Consider the following 11079-nt stretch of genomic DNA (forward strand, 5'->3'; position numbering starts at 1 on the left):
CCTCCCTCCCTCCCTCCCTCCCTCCTTCCTTCCTTCCTTCCTTCCTTCCTTCCTTCCTTCCTTCCTTCCTGTCTTTCTGTCTGTCTTCAGGGTCTCACTCTATTGCCCAGGCTGGAGTGCAGTGGTGTGATTTTGGCTCACTGCAACCTCCACCTCCCAGGCTTAAGTGATCCTCCCACCTCAGCCTCCTAAGTAGCTGGGACAGAAGCCGGCTGTATGCCAGTATGCTCAGCTAATTTTTCTATTTTTTGTAGAGATAGGGTTTTGCTATGTTTTCCTGGATAATCTTGAACTCCTGGGCTCAAGCAATCCACCCATCTTGGCCTCCCAAAGTACTAGGATTACAGGTACACACCACCATGCCTGGCTAATTTTGTATTTTTTTGTAGAGACGGGGTTTCACTATGTTGCCCAGGTTGATCATGAACTCCTGGGCTCAAGCAATCCACCCTCCTCAGCCTCTCAAAGGGCTAGGATTACAGACGTGAGCCACTGTGCCTGGCCTCAGACTTCTGTTTTAATGGTTTTCTAAAACAGGGCAACAAAAGAAAAATCCTCAATCTAATAGAACCCCACGTCAATCTGGGACCACAAAGAGTGCTCATCAGGTAAGGATGTGCATGCAATACACCTGCCATGTAGAAAAAGGTGAAGAGGATACTTGCTTGACTTGTTCAACCTTGGCATTGGAGGGAGGGAGGAAAATGAACTCACTTGAAACTTTATAATCATGAGCCAATCTTCACGAGGGTCTATGGTCATCATTTTAGCTGCCTATAGTCCAAAAAACCTCAAGGGGGAAATTGAACAAGTTGTCCTAGTTTGGTAGACCATGGCAGAAGCCAATGCAAACACCCTCTGGGAAACTCTGCTTCCACATGCCTTACAGAATACCTACAAAATTCTAAGAAATATGGTGGCCCAAGACAAAGGTCCCCAGAAATTATCCTGTTAGGACTCCAGGAAACAGAATGTAAAAAAAGGAAAAAGAGAATGAGAAGGTCTAGCATATGTTTAATCAAAATTCCAGAAGGAGATGATACAAAAAAAATGAGAAAAGATAGTATTCAAAAGATAATAGCTGAGAACTTTCAAAATATTTTGTAAGACACACATTTTATATCCAGGAAGCTCTGGTGGTATCTGATGCTATTCCTGGATGGGAGGATTGGTGCCTTGAAAAAATGTTTGGCACTTCTACTTCTACTTTCTACTTCTTCCTAGTTTGTAGAAAGTTGCCAAAAAAAGAAAAAGTTGCTCTCCTCTTAACAAGAAAGAGCTGGATAAATTACAGAATACCAACTTTTCCTGAACCCATCAGAGAGATGAGGTCACAAGGTAACTAAGTAGCCTGGAATCCACAAAGGAACAAGCCCCTCCAAGGAGAGAAGAGATCCATGAATGACCTACTTCCCTTGTGGCAGAGCAAAGGAGGAAGAGGTCCTGCAGCCCGAGTGACAAGGAGAGTCAGCTACAATTTTAAAGAACCACTGAAGGCCAAGTGTGGGCTAGTGTATCAGTCTGAAATAGATGGGAGCATCTGCTCAAATAGGAGCTCCTGTTTACTCACAGGCTATTTCCCACCAGCCTCTGACAGGTACTCCTGAGAAAGATTTGGGCTGGCAGGACACCTGAGAGAGCCACCATTTGCAGCACAGACCAGCAGAAGGTGATCAGCTGCCACTGTGAAGGAGACAGAAAACTCTGCCATTTCCCTAGATCTTCCTCTCCTATGAAGCAAAAGCCTTAAACCACTAGAGGAGGAAGTGCAAACCCTTTTGCCCGTTGGGCGCAAAGGTAGTGATCAGTGGCTGTAGGGGAGGAGAGAGCAGGTGCAACACCCTGTCCAGACCCTTCTCTCCTACAAAGCAAAAGCCATAAATCACTTGAAGAGGGAGAGCAAAGCCTCTTGCACCCAGAAAAAGACACAATGAGGTTAAGGAAAAGATGTAACAAAAACTCTCCAATGCTGGGTGGTGAGCAGGTAACTGTCTTGGGCTCAAGGGCCCATGTTGATATCAAGTAGATGTCTCTTACCACTGGAGAAGGAGCAGGAAATGCCTAAGACCCACCAAAGCAGTTTGACTACTGAAGGAAGAGACTAAATGGGGCAATAGTGCTGAAAAGGCTTTACCCCAAAACTCAGGTACGCAGAGTCTCCCTAAGACTAAAGCTGGACAAGGCAACAGAGAACCTTCCTGCCCCCTCCACAAGCCTGTCAGGGAGTACCAGGAAATAGCAGTCTACTGCTGGGGAAGGACAAAGCATGGAGAGATACCTACTTTGTGACACAGGCATTGAAAGACTGGGTGAGTTGAGGGTGGACCACTCACACTGTGAAAACCCTCCAGCACCCCAGCATTGACCCTAAATATAGGCAACAGCAGCACACCAATAGAAAACCTGGAAGCCTGTGGTCCATTGACGGTAACCATAGCAACAGCAAAACCCAAACCCAGCTCAACCTGTAGCTAGCATGACTCACCCTTCCACCTAATGACCCCAAACAAGAAGCATGCCCACTTCCAGGCATGAATATTATCTATCTTTTGCTAACCAGTTTTAGTGTGACATTTGACATTCAATCAAAAATTATGAGACATACAAAAAGAGCAAGAAAACACAAATTATTTAAAAGAGACAAAACGACAACAAAAAATAAGACTCAGATATGACCTAGATGTTAGAACTATCAGACAGGTACTTTAAAATAAATATGATTAAAATGCTAAAGGAGCTAGTGAAAAGGTGGACGGCATGCATGAATGGATGGAATGGATGTAGAATTTCAGCGAAGAGAAAGAAACTGTAAGAAAGAGTAAACTGGGAATGCAAGAAACAAGAAAAAAAGACAATATCAGAGATAAAATTTCCCTTGATGGGCTCATTAGTACACCCAAAACAGCAAAATATGTCAATAGAAATTACACAAACTGAAACAAAAAGAAAAAGAAAAGGGGAGAGAACTGGATTAGAATATACATTAGCTAAAGGCATATAAAATGGCCTAATGTATATATAATTGGAGTCCCAGTGAAAACAATTTTCAAAAACCAAGAAAACCTGAAGACTTTTACAGACAAAGGCCAAAAGAATTTATTACTAACAGGTCTGTACTGTTGAAGGAAGTTCTTGAGGCTGTGAGAATATGATACCAGACAGAAACTTTATATCAAAAAAAAAAACTTCAAAATGGTAAAATAAAAGTAAATACAAAATATTATTTTCTTATTTTAGTTACTCTAAAAATAGTTGTCTTGTTAAGCAAAAAAAGTAATATTTTGGAAATATTTTGTGGTTTATAACACGTAAAATAAAATGTGTGTCATCAATAGCACAAGCATGTAAGGAAGAAATTGAAAGTATAATGTAAAGTTCTTATACAATATAGTGACTTAGTATAAAACTATTTGAAGGTAGACTGTGATATATTAAATATGCGTGTTAAAAACTCTGCAACAACCACTGATAGTTTTATTTATTTTTATTTTTTGTAGATATGGGGTCTCAATATGTTGCATAGGCTGCTCTGAAGCTCCCGGCTTTAAGTGATCCTCCTCCCTCAGTCTCCCAAAGCACTAGGATTACAGGCATGAGCCACCACATCTGGCTCAGACTTTTCTTTAAAAAGTATGACTAATAAGCCAATAATGGAGATGAAATTGAATCATAAATATTAGTCACAAATCAGGCAGAAAAAGAGAAAAAAAGAAGAGATGAGACTAAATAGAAACTATTTAGCAGTATGGGAAAATTAAATAAAACCATATCAGTTATAAGATTAAATTTAAATAATTAACATGCCCCAATTAAAAGGCAAAGATTGTCAGACTGCATAAAAAAGCAAGAGCCAACTATATGCTATATCCAAGAAACAGAATTTTAACATAAAGACATAACTGGTTAAAAGTAGAATGACGGGAAATCATACACTCATGCAAACCATGCAAATATTAATTGAAATAACTAGAGTAGCTACATTAAAAGTAGTAAAGGTAGACTTCAGATCAGGAAATATTACCAAAGATAAAGAAGGGCATTGCATAATGATTAAGGATCGATTCATCAAGATGTAATAATTTTAAAGGTATATGCACCTAACAACAGTGCTTCACAACACGTAAAGCAATTACTGTCAGAGCTGAAAAAAAATACATCCACAAATACAGTTAGAATGTCAACACTCCTCTCTTATTAATTGATTGAATTAGTAAACAGAAAATCCGTAAGGACATAGAAGACCTAAATGACATTATCAACCAACTTACTCTGACATTTTATAGAACAACCCAATCAACAACAGCCCATGACATTCTTTTCAAGTGCATGTGGATCGTTCCATATAACAGACCATATTCTGGCCACAAAACACATTTTGAAAAACCAAAACTATACAAAGTATGTTTTCTAACCACAACTAAAGTAGAAATCAGTAAGAGACAGACAGATATCTGAACACTTAACAAATATTTGAAATGAAATAATACACTTCTAGTGAGCTGAAGAGGAAGACACAAGGGAAATTTTACAATATTTTTGAACTGAGTAAAAATAAAAGCAACATATTAGAATTTGTGTGATGCAGCTAATAGAGTGTTTGGGGAAAATTTATAACATTATATACCTGTATTAGAAAAAAATAAATGTCTCTGATCAATTATCTAAGTTTTGACTTTAAAAACCTATAAAAGGAAGAGTAATTTAAATCCAAAGAAAGCTCAAGGAAAGAAATAATAAAGATAAGAGCAGAAACCCATAAAATTGAAAGAAAAAATAGCTAAAAATGAACAAAATGAAATACTGGCTTTCTGTAAAGGTCAATCAAATTGATAAACCTCTAGTCAGACTGATAAGAAATCAAAAGGGAAAGATAGAAATTACCAATGATAGGAAAAAAGAGGCAAGCTATCACTCCAGATCCTATAAATACTGAACAGATACAAAGAAAATAGTATAGAAAACTATATGCCAATACATTTAGTGACTTAGATTAAATGGACACATTTCCTCAAATACAGAAACTATCAAAGCTTATTCAAAAAGCAATAGATAAGTTGAATAGTCCTACATATATTAAAGAGATTAAATTTATAGTTAAAAACTACATACTGTATGTAGTCAAAAACCCTCCCACAAAGAAAACTGTATGCCCAGATGGCTTCATGCACTCCATGGCAAGTTTTTCCAACATTTAATGAAGAAATAATGTAAACACTACATCAACACTTCCAGAAAACAGAAGGGAAGTGAACACCTCCCAAATTAAGATGAGACAAGTTATCACACTGATACTAAAACCAAACACATTACAAAAAAAAAAAAATACGCAGAAAACTATAAACACAGACCAATACCCTTAATGAAAAAAGGTCCAAAAAATCCTTTAAAAATATTTAAAAGATAAATTCAGCAGTATATGAAATGACAGTACCTCATGACCAAGTTAGGAGTTTATCCTGGGAATGCAAGGTTCGTCCAGCCTGGGTAACAGCAGATGACCCTGTCTCAAAAATAAAAATTAAAATTAAAAAAAGAGAAAAGAAAAAAAATGAAATTTTGAAAGTTTTAAGTACCACTTACAATATTACTAAAACCAATAAAATACATGTATAAGATTTATATGCTGAAAACTACAAAGCACAGATGGGAGAATCAAAGACTTAAATAAATACATGATGATATATAGGATGTGTCAAGATGTAAATTTCCCCAAAATTGATCTATAAATTTGCTACGATCAAAATCAAAACTCAGCAGACTTCTTTATAAAATCAACAAGCTTATTTAAAAAATTCATTTAAAAAAGTAAAGGAACTAGAATTGCCTAAACAATTCTGAAAAAGAACAAATTTGGAGGCTCATATTATTTGATTTCAAAACATACTATACAGCTACAATAAAGACAGTATGAAAACATATCCAGAAACAGGGCCATAAAAATATGGTTAAGTGATTTTCAACAAAAGTGCCTAGGTAATTCAATGGAGTATGGATTATTTTTCACCAAACAGTACCAGAATAATTTGACATCTATTTGCAAAAAAAGTATTTCACACATACCTCACACAATATACAAAAAATAATTTGAAATGGATCATAGACAATGTAAGCTCTAAAACGATAAACTTCTAGAAGAACACATAGGAGAAAATCTTTGTGAACTTGGTTTTATTTTGGAAAGAAAACAAAAAGCACAAACCACAAAGAAAAAAATTAACAAATTAGATTTCATCAAAATCTCAAAATTCTGCTTTTTGGAAAGGCATGTTTAAAACATAAAAGGAACAAGCCATATAGGAAGAGAAAATATTTGAAAAATACATATCTGATAAAAGACTGTAACCAGAATATCTTTTGATCTCTCAGAACTCAATTATAAGAAAATAACCTAATTTTTAAAATGTTTTAAACTTGTTAAAAGATTTGAACATATACTTCATGAACAAAGATATACTGATATGGTTTGCCTATGTCCTCACCCAAAATCTCATCTTGAATTCCGTTGTGTGGGGAGAGGGACCTGGTGAGAGGTAAATGAATCATGGGGGCAGGTCTTGCTTGTGCTAGTGAATAAGTCTCATGAGATCTGATGGTTTTAAAAAGCGGAGTTTCCCTGAACAAGCTCTCTCTGCCTGCTGCCATCCATGTAAGACGTTTCTTGCTCCTCCTTGCCTTCTGCCATGATTGTGAGGCTTCCCCAGGCATGTGGAGCTATAAGCCCATTAAAACTTCTTTTCTTCCCAGTCTCAAGTATGTCTTTATCAGTAGTATGAAAATGGACTAATACTTATATACATATGGCAAATAAGCACATAAAAATATGCTCAAAATCATTAATTACTAGAGAAATGCAAATTAAAAGCCAATTCGATATCCATGCATACCTATTAGAATGGCTAAAAAACAAAACAAAAATAAAACTTTGACAATACCAAATGCTGGCAGGGATGTGGAGCCACTGGAATCCTTATACACTACTAGTGGGAAGGAAAAATGGTACAGCCACTTTGGAAAACAGTTTGGCATTTTGTTATGAAGTTAAACATATGCTGACTGTATGTGGTAGGCTGAAAAATGGCCCCCTAAAAGGATATGTCCACATACTAATCCCTAGAACCTGTGAATATGACCTTATATGGCAAATGGGTGAATATGACCTTATATGGCAAGAGATGTGACTAAAGGACCTTGAAAAGAGTTAATTCTGGATTATCCCAGTGGGCCCTAAGTGCAATCACATGTATCATCGTAAGAGAGAGATAGAGGGCCCAGGTGTGGTGGCTCATGTCTGTAATCCCAGCACTTTGGGAGGACAAAGTGGGCGGATCACTTGAGCCCAGGAGTTTGAGACTAGCCTAGGCAACATAGTGGGACCCCCTCTCTACAAAAAAATACAAAAAACAAAAATTAGCCCAGCGTGGTGGACTGTGCCTGTGGTCCCAGCTACTCAGGAGGCTAAGGCATGAGGATCACTTGAGCCCAGGAGGTCAAGGCTGCAGTGAGCCATGATTGTACCACTGCATTCCAGTCTCAGCAACAGAGTGAGACCCTGTCTCACACACAAAAAAAAAAAGGAGAAGGAGAGAGAGGTGCAGAGGGAGTTGGGGGCAGATGCACAGGGAGAAGGCCATGTGGAAAGAGGCAGAGATTGGAAATTATGCAGCTACAAGCCAAGGAACATCAAAGTTTCACCACAGCCACCCACAGCAGGGAGAAAGTCATGGAACAGATTCTCCTCTTAGAGCCTCTGAGGTACTGCAGCCAAGCTGATGCCTTGATTTTGAACGTCTGACTTCCCAGAACTGTGAGAGAATACATTTCAGTCATTTGAAGCACCAAGTTTGTGGTCATTTGTTATGGCAGCTTTTGGGAATGAACGCACCAGATAACCAGGAAATCTCCTTCATACATATTTACCCAAGAGAAATCAATTCATATATCCAAACAAAAACCCTACATGAATGTTTAGAATAACCTTATTCATAATTGTCCCAAACTGGAAACAAGCAACATGTCCATCAACTGGTGAGTAAACAAATTATGATTCACCTATCCAAAGGAATACTACACATCGATTAAAACAAAACAAAAAACAATGTTACATGCAGCAACATGGACTCTGAAAAGCACCACATTAAGTAAAATAAGTTAGAATCAAAAAGCTCCATGCCACATGGTCTCATTTATGTGACATTATGGAAAAGGCAAAAATGTAGAAACAGGAGACAGGTCAGTGGTCACCAGAAGCAAGGGATGTGGGGAAGGAACTGATTATCAAGGAGCATGAGGAAATTTTTAGGGTGAGGCAATGGTCTATGTTTTGATGGTGATGGTTAAATCACTGTATGGGTTTATTAAAATTAATAGAACTGTATACCTACAAGGAGTACATTTTACTGTATAAAAATTATGCCTCAATTAGCTTGAAAAAAATGTGTGAAAAGCCAAAGCAAAAGAAATTATCCTAAAAGCCTCAAGAGTGAGAAGACAGAAAACTTACAAAGAAACAGTCATTAGGATGGTGGCTCACTTTCCCACAGCAACACTGGAAGCCAGAAGACCATACAGCAATTTAGCTTCAATATCCTGAAATAAAATTACTGCCAACCTAGCATTCAATATTCCATGTAATCAGTCAGAGTCTGTCAGCAAAACAAAAAGAAGTCTAAATATTTTAAGCAAAAAAAAAGAAAGAAAGAATTAACATAGGAAATTAGGTGCTTGCAAAATTGTTGGAAGCACTGGAGGAGTGAGACTCAGATGTTGCAAGTAATAAACTCAGAAATCAGAAGCAAGAAGCTGCAGGGGAGGCCCCAAAGGTGGAGGCAGAGTGGACCGTGAAGTCTGTGCATGCTCTTGGAAACTGCCATCACTGCTGAGGCGTCCACTGGCACTGCCAGAGGAAGGTTTACTGCCAACTCCTTCATGCCTTCCAAATCTCAAGCAACTGGAGTGCTGATGGCAGGGAATTCTGAAATTAGAGGGGTGAAACTACAGCAGTAGTTAGAAAAGATTATAGCAAATAACTTCGGAGATGCGGTCGGAATAGCCTTATGTGATTCAAAAGAAATGGAAAGGTATTGGTTAACTTTAAGCCTTATTAAACCAAGTATGCATACAAAATAACTAGAATAACTCCGAATTTAGATAGGCATAGAGTACCTAATCCCGAAATAGATGGGAAAATTGAATCATAATTAAAAAAAAAAAAAGAAATTAAAAAGCCATTCTAAAAGAAAGAGAAATACAAAAATCCAGATGAAAAGCATTTTAAAGGTGATAGAAATTAATCTAAATGCAGGTTGGGCATCTGTAATCTGAAAATTCAAAATCTGCAACGTTCCAAAATCCAAAACTTTTTGAACACTGATATGATGCCACAAACTCTACACTCAACCTCATGTAATGGGTCGCAGTCAAAACTTTGGTTTCATGCACAAAATTCTTTGAAATATTGTAAAAAAAAATAAACCTTCACCCTATGGGTATAAAATGTACATTAAACAAATGAATTTCATGTTTGGAATTGGGTCCCATCCTCAACATATTTCATTACATATATGCAAATATTCCAAAATCACTTCTAGTTTCCACTATTTTGGGTAAGGGATATTGAACCTATATGCAGTATTCATAATAAATAAGAATGAATTTGACTTTTGAATTAAAAGCCCAAGATTATCAGACTATTTTCTTTAACCTAGCTAAATGTGGCTTAGACAAGACAGAAAAACCATGAAGTTTGAAGGTCAAACATAAAAGTTAAGTTTAAAAAAGAAGGAAGATGTAACATGCAAATACTAAACAGAAGAATTCTGGTGAAGTTATATTGATATAAGATAAAACGGACTTTTAGACGAAAAGTATTACTGAAAACATGGGGACTTCCTACATAATGAGAAAATGTTTAATCAAAAAAAATAATTCTAAACTTTCATGCACCAAAACCAAAACGCAAAATATATAAAGTAAAATGGACAATGCTACAAGAAGACATAGAAAATTCACAATCATAGTGAGCAATTTTTATTTATTTTATTTATTTATTTTTTTTGAGATGGAGTCTCGCTCTGTCGCCCAGGCTGGCGTGCAGTGGCCGGATCTCAGCTCACTGCAAGCTCCACCTCCCAGGCTCAAGGGATTCTTATGCCTCAGCCTCCCAAGTAGCTGGGATTACAGGTGTGTGCCACCACACTCAGCTAAGTTTTTTTTTTGTATTTTTAGTAGAGACATGGTTTCACCATCTTGGCCAGGCTGATCTCGAACTCCCCACCTCAGGTGATCTGCCCACCTTGGCCTCCCAAAGTGCAGGGATTACAGGTGTGAGCCACAGCACCAAGCCAACATAGAGATCCATGTCAGAGATTAATCAAGCAGACAAAAAAAATTACTAAGAATACTAAAAATGTGGACAATACAAATGAGAAAGATCTTATGGTCATATATAGAATACTGTGCCCAACAATAGAAGGATATACATTTATTTCAAAGCATATATGAAATAGTTACAAAAATTGACTATGTGCTTGACCAGAGTTAGCCTCAACAAACAATTATATCATATTGTCTAGCTCTAATGCACTCAAGTAAGAAATTTAATAATAAAAATATACCCATTAAAAATCTATATGTCTGGAAAGTTTATAATATCTAAGTATTCATGGCTTTAGAAAGGAGTTATAATGAAAATTTGAAAATAAAAATATGAATAACTGAATTATAAAATTATTTCATATAAAATTTTCGGGGTACAGCTAAAGCAGTATTTAGAGGAAAATGTATAACTTTAGCTGCTTATATTAGAACTAAAGGCTCAAAATTAATGACTTGAGCAGAATAAACCCAATAAAAACAGAAAGAAGAAAAAATATTCAAGTTAAGAATGAAACTAAAGGCACAAAACAAAGTGCAATAAAAGAAATTTCAAACCAAAACTGATTCTTTGGGGAAAAAAAAAAAGCTTTTAAAATGACCATTCCCTAGCTAGCAAGATTACTCAGAAGAAAATAAACAGGATGGGGAGTGGAGAGAGAAAGAATGAAAAAATAAACAATATTAAGAATTAAAAGGGTTTATTAC

The sequence above is a fragment of the Rhinopithecus bieti genome, unplaced genomic scaffold (genome assembly GCF_001698545.2).
Source record: "Rhinopithecus bieti isolate Rb0 unplaced genomic scaffold, ASM169854v2 scaffold_13400, whole genome shotgun sequence".
Lineage (NCBI taxonomy): Eukaryota > Metazoa > Chordata > Mammalia > Primates > Cercopithecidae > Rhinopithecus > Rhinopithecus bieti.